The following is a 10903-nucleotide window of genomic DNA, read 5'->3' as shown; positions in this document are numbered from 1 at the left end:
CCCGGGCACGAACCCGTGTCCCCTGCATCGGCAGGCGGACTCTCAACCACTGCGCCACCAGGGAAGCCCTAATAAGATAGTTTTAATCTTCGTTTTTCTTCTCTGTTAACTTTTTAGTTATACATACTTAGACTTTTCTTCTAGTGATTAACCTAGAAATTACCATATGAATTCTTGACTTACTATAGTTTACCTAAAATTAATACTTTACCACTTCCGGAACAGTTACTTTACAAAACTTTATTCTGTTTACCTTGGACCCAGCTTTTATGCTGTTGTATTTTAGTTCTATGTATACTTTAAAAGCAATAATCAGTATTATTATTGTTACTGGTGTCCTAAATATTCAATATTCATGTAGATTTATCACATGCTTATCTTTTTTGGTACTTTTTGTGGCTTTCTTCATTTCCGTGCTTCCATCTGGGATGATTTACTTCTTGAAGACCTCTAAAAATTTGTTTTATTTTAATGCTAGTTGACTGACAGTGGATTGAATTTATTTTATTCTACTTTAAAATTTTTTTTAGATTGTTATTGGAGTATAGTTGATTTACAATGTTGTGTTAGTTTCAGGTATGCAGCAAAGTGAATCAGTTATGCATATATCCACTCTTTTTTAGATTCTTTTCCCATATAGGCTATTACAGAGTATTGAGTAGAGTTCCCTGTGCTGTATAGAAGGTTCTTATTAGTTATCTGTTTTATATATAGTAGTGTGTATATCTCAGTCCCAGTCTTCCAGTTTATCCCTCCCCACTCCTTACCCCCTGGGAACCATAAGTCTGTCTTCTACATCTGTAAGTCTGTTTACGTTTTGAAGATCAATTCATTTGTACCCTTTTTTAGATTCCACATATATGCGATATCTTATGATACTTGTTTTTCTCTGTCTGACTTAACTTCACTCAGTATAACAATCTCTAGGTCCATCCATGTTGCTGCAGATAGTGTTATTTCATTCTTTTCCATTATATATATGTACCACATCTTCTTTATCCATTTCTCTGTTGATGGACATTTAGGTTGCCTCCATGTCTTGGCTATTGTAAACATTGCTGCAATGAACATTGGGGTGCATGTATCTTTGAATTATGGTTTTCTCCAGATACATGCCCAGGAGTGGGATTGCAGGATCATACGGTAGCTCTATTTTCAGTTTTTTAAGGAACCTCCATACTGTTCTCCATAGTGGCTGTACCAGTTGACGTTCCCAGCAACAGTGTAGGAGGGTTCCTTTCTTTCCACACCCTCTCCAACATTTATTGTTTGTAGATTTTTTGATGATGGCCGTTCTGACTGGTGTGAGCTGGTACCTCATGGTGGTTTTGATTTGCGTTCTCTCTCATGATTAGTGATGTTGAGCATCCTTTCATGTGCTTTTTAACCATCTGTATGTCTTCTTTGGAGAAAAGTCTATTTCGATCCCCTGCCCATTTTTTGATTGGGTTGTCTCCATTTAAAAATCATAACTTAGCAGTTATTGATTGTTGAGTTGGTATTTTGTTTCATCAGTTTAAACAAGTCATTTCATTTTCTCCTGGTCTCTAAAGTCTCTGTGGAAAGTCAGCTGTCAGCCTTGTCCTTGCCCCTTCGGAGGTAGTGGGAGTTTATCCCTCTGGCTGCTTTTAAGACTTTCTCTCTGGTTTTTCATTTCTCTGTGGTTTGCAGCTAATTAACTGTGTGTGGTTAGTTGTGAGTTTTCTTCATATTTATTCTGTTTGAAATTTGCTGAGCTTCTTGAATCTCTGGGTTGGTATCTGTTATTTGTTTTGGAAAATTCTCGACTCATTTCTTCATCTATTTCTCTACTTCAGCTGCTCTCCTTTCCTTCTGGGGTTGAATTATAGGCGTTGGCCTTGTTTACCGTGTTCTCAAGGCTCTAATGCTTTTTTTCTTTTCCCTACCTTTTTTCTCTTTCTGTACCATGGTTTGTATACTCTCTGTTGACCTGTCCTGGAGATCAGAAATCCTGTTTCCTGCTCTGTTCCATCTACTATTAATCCTATCCAGTGAGTTCTGAATTTCAAATTCAGTTCTGGAATGTCCATTTCACATTTTAATAATGTATTTCAGTTCAGTATTTAAAATTCTCCACTGCCCCATTTATTTTGTCTGTCTTTTCCCCTTATTTTTAAACACAGCAGCCATAATTAAAGTTCTTGTCTGCTAACCCCGATATCTTGGACACCCATTCTTCTGCGTGTGTTTTCTGTTTTCCCTTCTCTTGACTGTGTAGTACGCACATGCACACATCACGTGCACGCACACATCACATGCACACTCACACGAGATAATTTCTGTACATGGAATAATCCCAGTTTTGTGTTTGGCTCTTTCACCTGACCTTTTATCATAAGTGCTTATCCGTGTTATTTCTAGAGAAGACACGGTATTCCATTATAAAGGTGTAACATTCTTTCATTGTTAGGTATTTAGGGCAATTCCATGTCTGAGACCCCGTTCTAAAGAATTAATTAAAATTTTGTGCACAAAGATGTTTAATGTGGTATTTTTGAGAACTCAACCAAATAGGGAAGTCTTCCTAAGTCTTAGTTTGAGAAATTCTTAACCCTCTTAGCCTCTTGAGTTTAGGGACTACATCTTATAATTTTGGATCCGGTAGCATTACAGTCAGTTATTCATGTCTTCATTCAAAGCATCGCCCACCTGCTGTTGGTCAGAGCCTCATGGGTGGGGATGTGCTGGGTATGTTTCCGACTCTGAACTGAACAGACAGGGCCCCGACCCCGTGGAGCTTGGGCTCACATTGGGCGGAGTGACTGAGGTGCTCAGGGGCCAACCACATGCTTGGCATTTGGCCTCCTGGTTTATCAGCGAGTCGACTCATTACCTCCTGGGTCTCAGTTTCTCTAATGTGACAGCGACAGGGTTGGTCAGCACTGCCGACAGAGCATTTGGCAGTGATAGAATGTACCTGTGCCATCCAGTGCGGAGGCCACCGGTCACATGTGGCTGCTGGGCACTTGGAATGTGACCAGTGTGACTTAGGAACTGAATTTTAAATTTTATTATATTCTAATTAATTTAAATTTAAACCAGTGGCCCCATGTGGCTAATAGCTACTGTGTTGGACAGTCCTGCTCTAGATGGATTAACTGTTTAATGGTATTTAGTGGTCTTCAGAATCTATTCTGATTCTGACATTTGGTTTTCTTGTTTTTATTTTTTTGTAATTTATCACTAGCGCTTTGAGCATTAAAATCTCCGTTTTTTGTGAACCGATTACGTATTTTTCCCTCTTTGTGCCTTTTTAATAGGGACATCACCTCCACGGGGAGAGGAATTTGCCTGAACAGGACACTAAAAAATATAAAGTAGGCCTAATTAGAGAAGAAAAAAGGGTTTCATTGGAAATTAGCTTGTGTTGCAAAACCATTTAATTAAACTAAGACATTGCTGACACCACACATAGGCTGTTCTGTTAGCTCTATGGTGTTCCTCTAACCAGGTTTTGGATTTTTGTCAAAACTAAGAATTTAAATTTACAACTCAGTTTTCTGTTATAAGTAATTGCTATTTGTAAATGAGACTAATTTCTCTTTGAATTTATGGTACAGATAACGTAATTTAGAGTTACAGATCTCTTGATCCTCTGGGTGTAGGCAAAATAAATGTAGTATGTAATGCTGGAATTGGGCAGGATTTTTCTATGAATCTTAAAATATCTGCTTTGTAAAACTGGGTTAAGTTATTTTAGAAACTATAAAGAGTCGCTTGGTAATTAGGTGTTTGGGTTTATTTGTTATAATTGAGTGCTTATTAAAGTTCAGTGCGTTTTTACCCCGTGGATCAGAAGCTTTTATAGGCCAAGTGATAAGATACATCCTCTTGCACTTCGCTTGCTGATTATGACTCACAGGTGATGGATGACCTCCTGAACTTTTAAATTCCTGTTTGCTTGTGGAGAACGAAAATTCTCATCTCTTGATCTGGCCTACTCCAAAATTCTGGAACCATTTTATATAATTAAACCTTACACTATATCACGTTGTTGGGGAGGGGGGAGGGGAGAAACGATAACATGGAAGTGCTCTCTGCCAGACGTGGATGGAATTTGGTCTGTCCTGGCTTATCTCTCTCCACCAGGATTCCTCCCCGTTTTCTAGGCGAAGCTTCTGCACGTCGTTAAAATCACATCAGGGCTTCATCGGGAGGTAAGTTCCTGCAGAAACAGCCCTGTGTCTGGTCACGGAGAATGTAATGACATTCCCAGAGCCTTCACAGGTCAGTTTGGTGTCTCCCTGTGTCCAGCGCTGACAGGGGTGATGCTGTGTGTCGATTCCCAGTGCTCTGGCACGGTGCCTCCTCGTGTGGCCCGATCCAGAGAACATAGGGTGACAGGGGCGGCTTGGTTGTTGGGTTTGCCTTTTGATTTTATCCTTATCCTTTTGGAGAAGAGAAAAATGATCATTTATTTCTTTGGGATCACACCATATTGCAAACAGAAAGCTCTGTTTCATAAATATTTAAGGAAGCACAAATGTCTGGAATTTTCATAGTCACTCTAAATCTTCCTCCAGCCCAGCCCGCCCCAAGCTGGTTTGATCCTCCTTAGTTCTGCATACTTTCTAGTTGCTTTTTTCATATGATCCAACAACAAGGACACTTTAAAATTTATGAAAGTTTAATGAATGGCCAGTGAGAAGAGAAACCTCTTTCATAACAAGATTAGTACCTTGGCTCAAGGGACATAACATTTTAGTAAAGTCAAAATTTGTATAGTTATCCTAGCTGTGCTTTCAACCCCTGGCTTCCTTATAAAAATGTCTAAATAAAATAGTGGTAGCCATGTCTGGCCATTATTTCCATCTGTGTTATGTGGCCTGACCCGGAACCCACTCAGGGTTGTGATGTCTGGGCCAGGGTCTCCCGGCTTCTGTCACGTTAGCTTGTGCATCTGTTGTAAATGATGTGCTGATGCTAGCTGTCTCCATGGTCTAGATATTTCTGGGAAAAAATACAGGGAGAAATATCCCACCAAGTAGTGTTTTGTATTGTTTTAAATATACTCATATATATAATTGGTACCTTTTCCCCTTTTAATTACTACCCTTTAATGTAGACGTCTTGATGTACTCCTTTTTTTCTTTTCTTTGGCTGCAGAGACCTATTGCGGTAGAGGCTATGGAGGAAATAGTCTGAATGGTTTCTGATTTTAAACAGGAGGTGCCTCATTTCTTAGTCTGATTTATAATGTGATAGAAAGCTGCTGGCCAGCTGACACTAATCTTAATTTATGATCTATTTAACCTTCTTATTTCCCAGCAACAACTCACATCCCCCGCCCCAGACTTGGATCTTTGTACCAACCTGTTTCAGAGGCGAACATGCAGCGTCATGGTTCTGAATCCCAGAGGTCGTGGGAGCGGTTTTCATTGAGAATGTTAATGCATGTCTGCGGCCTTCCCCAGCCTGCAGGCAGTCAGGGGGTGATAAAGGCCCTGCAGATGCCTCTCACCCTCTCCGGTTCCGTCTCCCCGTTTCTCAACTGCCAGGTCCTCGGGGTCAGGATACACCCTGCATGTACACAGTTGTCAGTGGAATAGGGGGTCTTTTTGACTTTTTATTTTGAATAATTTCAGCCTTAGTTTCTGTACACCATCCATCTAGTTTTGCCTGGTGTTAATATCTTACATGGTCCTTGTACATAACCTTGTTCAGTTACCACAACCAGGGAATTAATGTACAAGGTATTAGCATATTAATCAGCATTAATTGGTATTGCGTAATACTATAAGCCTTGTTGGAATTCCAGCAGTTTTCCCCCTCGTGTCCGTTTTCTGTTGTGCCATCCAGTTCAAGGCCCCACGTGGCATCCTTGTCTCTCTCATGTCTAGTTTGTGGCAGTCCCTCTTGCCTTGCTTTTTGTCACCTGGACACTTTTGAAGATGAATGTCTCTCATTTGGGTTTGTGATGTTGTCTCACGGTTAGATTGAGGTTCACACTTCTGGTAAGAAAAGCACAGAGGTGAGGGCCCTCCCAAGGCATCACAGCATGGTGCCCACACGTCAGTTACTGGTGATGCTAACTGAGCTTGGTCACTTGGCTAAGGTGGAATTGATTGTTTCTCCGACTGTAAAGTTTCTGTTTTCTCCTTTGTAATTAATAAATATCTTGAGACATCTTGCTTCTCCTCAGGCTTCAACTTCCAGTTTTAGCATTCATTGATGTTCCTTGTCTACAACAATTATTGCTGTGTTGTTTGCCCGATGGTGTGTATCTCCTTCATTTTTTTCTTCTTTCACTAATTGGAATTCTTCTGAATGGACGAGCTGTCCCTTCTTTCCCACATATTTGTTTATTCAGTGAATTGTTGATGTTAGTGTGGACTCGTGGATATTTATTTTGTGCTGTGGGTTGTAGTTCAGCACTGTCATTGCTTATTTTGTTCGGCGGCTTCAGCCTTGGCTCTTGGGACCCCCCGAGGTTGGCTCCCGTCTTTCTGACATGTCCAGCCTTGGTGTAGCTCTTTCTTACTTCCTGGCCCCACAGTGTAACCCAAGCTTGTCTTGTATTTTCCCTGCCCCAGTCCTGGATTTACTCATTTCTCCGGGGAGCCCACATTCCTTTTCCTGGAATATGATATTTAGGGACCAAGATCTGGGCACTGGCGTGCTTATTGCTGCTGAGGTGCTGATGCTTCTAGCCCCTCTCAGTGGACAGAGCCAGGGCATCTGTGCAGGTACGCTGACCGCACATTTACATCATGATGCACCTGCATTTATTTCTGCATCTGTCATCTGTGTGTGCATATTAAAAACTGTGAGTTTTTCCTGGTACCTCCAGTTTGAATCCAACACAGCAGGTTTCAGTCTAGCCACCACCCGTCTCCAGCAGTGAGAGACCTGGCTCTTGTGATGGGCACATACTTACATGTGGGTTCTTTTAAACTCTGGTGAACCCGTGCCATTGTATCGGCTGTTACTAGTGCAGGTGCCACCTGGTAGGCGAAATCCTGTTTATGAAGGAGAGTGTTGCCTGTGCTTGCTTGGTCAAAAGGTAGTTAGTCTGCAGAATTCTTTTAACTGCACGTGTCAGCGTCGTTAGGAATTCAGTCTTGACATTTGGACTTGAGTAGACAGAAAATGGAATCATTTTGTTTTCAAAATAGATGGCATGCTTTCAAGTAAGTGGACGAGCCAATTAGCTTATTTTCAAATATTCAAATGTACGTTAAGAAGAAAGAAAACAACGAAGGCCCTCTAATATTATTTTCTGTGAAGAATAATTGTTACCCTTCATAGGATTCTCTATTAATTTAGGTTATTTTTCTCTTTTGTTAACTTATTTTCTTTTAATTCCCATTTTTGAGAAATTGGTACATTTTATCTGTAAGCAACTCATGATTCTTACTTTTCTTTGTCGAAGAGAAATATTGAAAATTCATTAGATAAACATGAAACCCTCCTAAAGGTCTGATTGTACATTAACGTGTCAGGAGACACAGTATTCATACTTGGAGGTGCGGACAGTCAAGGGTTTTATTAAAATACTGTATATCTTTACGAATACTGTGTTAGGTAGGATCTTACACCTGAGTCATATTTCATGAATTTTTTTTTTTTTTTTTTTTTTTTTTCTACAACAAACTTATATAAATCATTACTGGCATTCCACATTTTTTCCTCTAAAATGAAGTTTGAAATTTTTTTTTTTTTTTTTTTTTTTTTTACTAGAATTGAGTGTGCTGGTGGGAAAGGACCATAAACCTTAGCTGATAGAAATCAAATTTACCATTATGCGTTTTCATCAGATGAAGATTGAAAATTGTTGGGCATCTTTAGGAGATGAGTGGATCTTCTAGGAAGGCGGAAGTGTTTCGGTGCCCGTGCGTGATTCTCCACGCTCCTTCTCTGCTGTGGCATCATGTTAGTGCGTGATCTCCTGGAGACGCCTGTACACCCGGAGTGGAGGCTCCTGCTCTGGAGATTCACCCAGACCCGCAGGGGATGTAAGGTGCTATTTGTTACTGCAGAATAGCCAAGCCTGTCCTGACTAACACAGTGTGGGATGTGTGTGTGGGTCTTGGGAGGTAGTTGCCAGTCTGCAGAAGTCTAGGCTCTGACGTGTGTTGGATTTGACCTTGAATACCAGCTGCTACTTACGTGCTGTGCCCTTGGGCTAGTTACTTACCCTCTCAATCTGTTTTCTCATCTGCAAGTAATTTGCTCTACCTTAGGTTTGCTGGGAGGAGTAAATGAGATAATATATGTAAAGCACCTGGCCCAGTGCCAGGCATATGCAGCTAATAAATTTCATTCCTACCCAGCTAGACCTTTGATAGTCCGTTGGCATGGGGTCACCCATGTAAACGTGCAGAAGTGTTCTTTTTCTGGGGTATTTGCTTTAATAAAAAGGAAATAAATGATCACATGGTTATTTTATTTTGCCCTGTAAAAACGAGTTAAAACAAGGTATGGTTAATGTATGCCAGAGGTGTGGTGGGATGTGCTAGCCGTCTTTCCCTAAAGAAAGCTGCGGCCCAGTCCTAAGGCTGTTTTTCCCCTGTGTGAAGATATGTGACTGGGGACCGGGCCTCCTGCCTTCCTAAATGTCCTGAGCTCCCTGTCACCTGTAACTGACTTAGGGAAAACCAATGTGGGGACTCAAGGATTTGACTCTCCCTTTATTCTTGTCTCTAAAATCAAGTTACATTCTTTTTTTTAAGCAATAAACTTTCAGAGAAAATGAGGCCTAGAGAACAGAGGTAGCGACAGTGATACGCTGACTACGGTAGCAGTATTACCCACACAGGCAGCCGTACCCAAACAGAGAGTAAAAATGCACGCGGTCCAGAAATGCACTTTTTCTTTTCATGACGCGACTCCATGTTTCGTTTGTATTTAAAACTGAGTTGACGAATATGAATACAGATGTTCAGAGTTATGGTAAAGTCATATTTGTTTATGTGCATGGACTGTATCTAACAGTTTAAAAGGGAGAGCAGTTAATGGTTTTGCCCATACTGCTTGGAATTTTGTCTTTTCTTTTTTTTAAATTATCCTCTAGCTTCTATTCTTCAGGCGTGTAGCTATTTTAGTGTTATGAAGGATGATGGATGATGCCGGAAAGTTTCTTTGGAAGCACTTCTGATATTGTGCGATGCACTTGGAGGTCAGCTACACTTGACTGATGCATGATTTATCCCATGTCCCTGCCACTTCCCTAGATAAAGCTGCTGTTTTATCAAAAATGCCAGCAACTGTGATTTCGAATTTATAAACCTCCATTTTCAAATAATTGTTCTGATTACTCTCTGCCTTGCAATAAAATGATAAAGGTAATTGCACACCAATGTGAGATAGCACCAAAATACAATAAAATTAACCTGAATTAGCTTGACTTGTCGATGGAGAAGTGTTTTTGAAATGTAGCCTTGCAGTCAGGGAGGGTGATCTTATAGCTGGAAGGTGAGTTATTGCCTTAGTGTAATACTCGAAATTTAAAAAAGAGACTGTTTCTGTTGAGGGCGATTGTGCTTTTGAAATTCAGTTGAAGTGAATCTTATAATTGGCAACAATAATGCACTTTGAAGGTAATATCTTTTATTGTGTTATGCCTAGTTGCATTACTCTTATTTAGCGGTTTTGGGCTTCAGCTTTTCTAATACTCGGGTAGAAGCAGGCTTGGAATTCTGTCAGATCCAGGGGCCTCAAATGTTTTATTCTCTTTCTAGCATTGCCCCTTGTCTGAAAGTGACGGGCTTATGTAAAGTATTTGACGAAATCAGTTAGCCATCAAAGGTTAAGTATTACTGTTAATTTTTAAATAAGTTTAAATAAGGTTCCTTATAAGTGTGTTTTGCTCCCCGTCTCTGCGCGTGTGTTGGGAATTTCCCACTGTAGCCTAGCGGTTTTCAGCGGTGCCTGACCCGGTGTGCCATCCCCACCTCCCACCCCTTTAGATACACATAGTTCATAAGTTTCCCTTCACAGTCCTGAAGTGAAATTCATGGATCACACCTGTCTACATATGCTACTTAGGAAAAACGTAAAGTAAGACGTCAACAACAGGGCAGTAATTTATAAGAAAGTTTTATGCACTCAGAACAGAAAAGCTCAAGGGAGGGCTACGTTAGAAGCGTGACGACATCGGCCCCCTCACAAGTGCCCTCCTGGTGGGGGGGTCTGCACCATCACACCCCACCAGGGGCAGTGGGGACCCACATTTCCAGAAGGGGGGAGTGTCCCCGTGGGCAGTGATTGCCCCCTATGGCCCTCCACCACCATTCAGACCTCTTTTGTCCAGTCTAGGCTCGCGTGAGGGGTGGGTTTTCATTTTTTTTCTTTTTTTTTCTGACTTGGTAATTTGTATGACATCCAGCAAAGACTGTGGAAGATGCTTTGGGAAAAGGCTGATTCAGGAAGCATCATAAACCTAAGCTAGCAGTGCTGCTGATTCTGGGAGGATAACTCTGGTCTGCTGTTTTCCTAAAGAGAATGCAGAATTGGGAGCAAATATGCCTAGGGAAAATACAACTAGTGGAATTTGCCCAAAAGTACAACCGGTGGGAATTTTTCCAGAAACAATAAGTGGAATTTGGAAAATGTAAGTGAAGTAAGGGGGATTCCTGGTAGATAATGCATCTCTTGCTCTCCCTCTTCTATTTCCTAGTCCATTGATAGGCTGTATACTGTTATCTTAGCCTACTGGGCTCCCTTGGTTTAGATGAAAATGAAAATGATATAATACAAAAGGGGCTTTGTGACTGGCCTAGCACGCATTTCTATGTCAGAATGTAGGCCTATAAAGTATCAAGTATCAAGCAACGTGTTGTTGTTGTTGTTTTCTACTTTTTTTTTTTTTTTTTTTTTTTGTTTTGTCATGTATGGCCTTTATTATGTTGAGGTAGGTTCCCTCTATGCCCACTTTCTGGAG

Source organism: Lipotes vexillifer, unplaced genomic scaffold (genome assembly GCF_000442215.2).
Source record: "Lipotes vexillifer unplaced genomic scaffold, Lipotes_vexillifer_v1.1 scaffold248, whole genome shotgun sequence".
In the NCBI taxonomy this organism is placed as follows: Eukaryota; Metazoa; Chordata; class Mammalia; order Artiodactyla; family Lipotidae; genus Lipotes; species Lipotes vexillifer.
The sequence above is the reverse complement of the archived record's forward strand: the minus strand, read 5'-3'. Positions refer to the sequence as shown.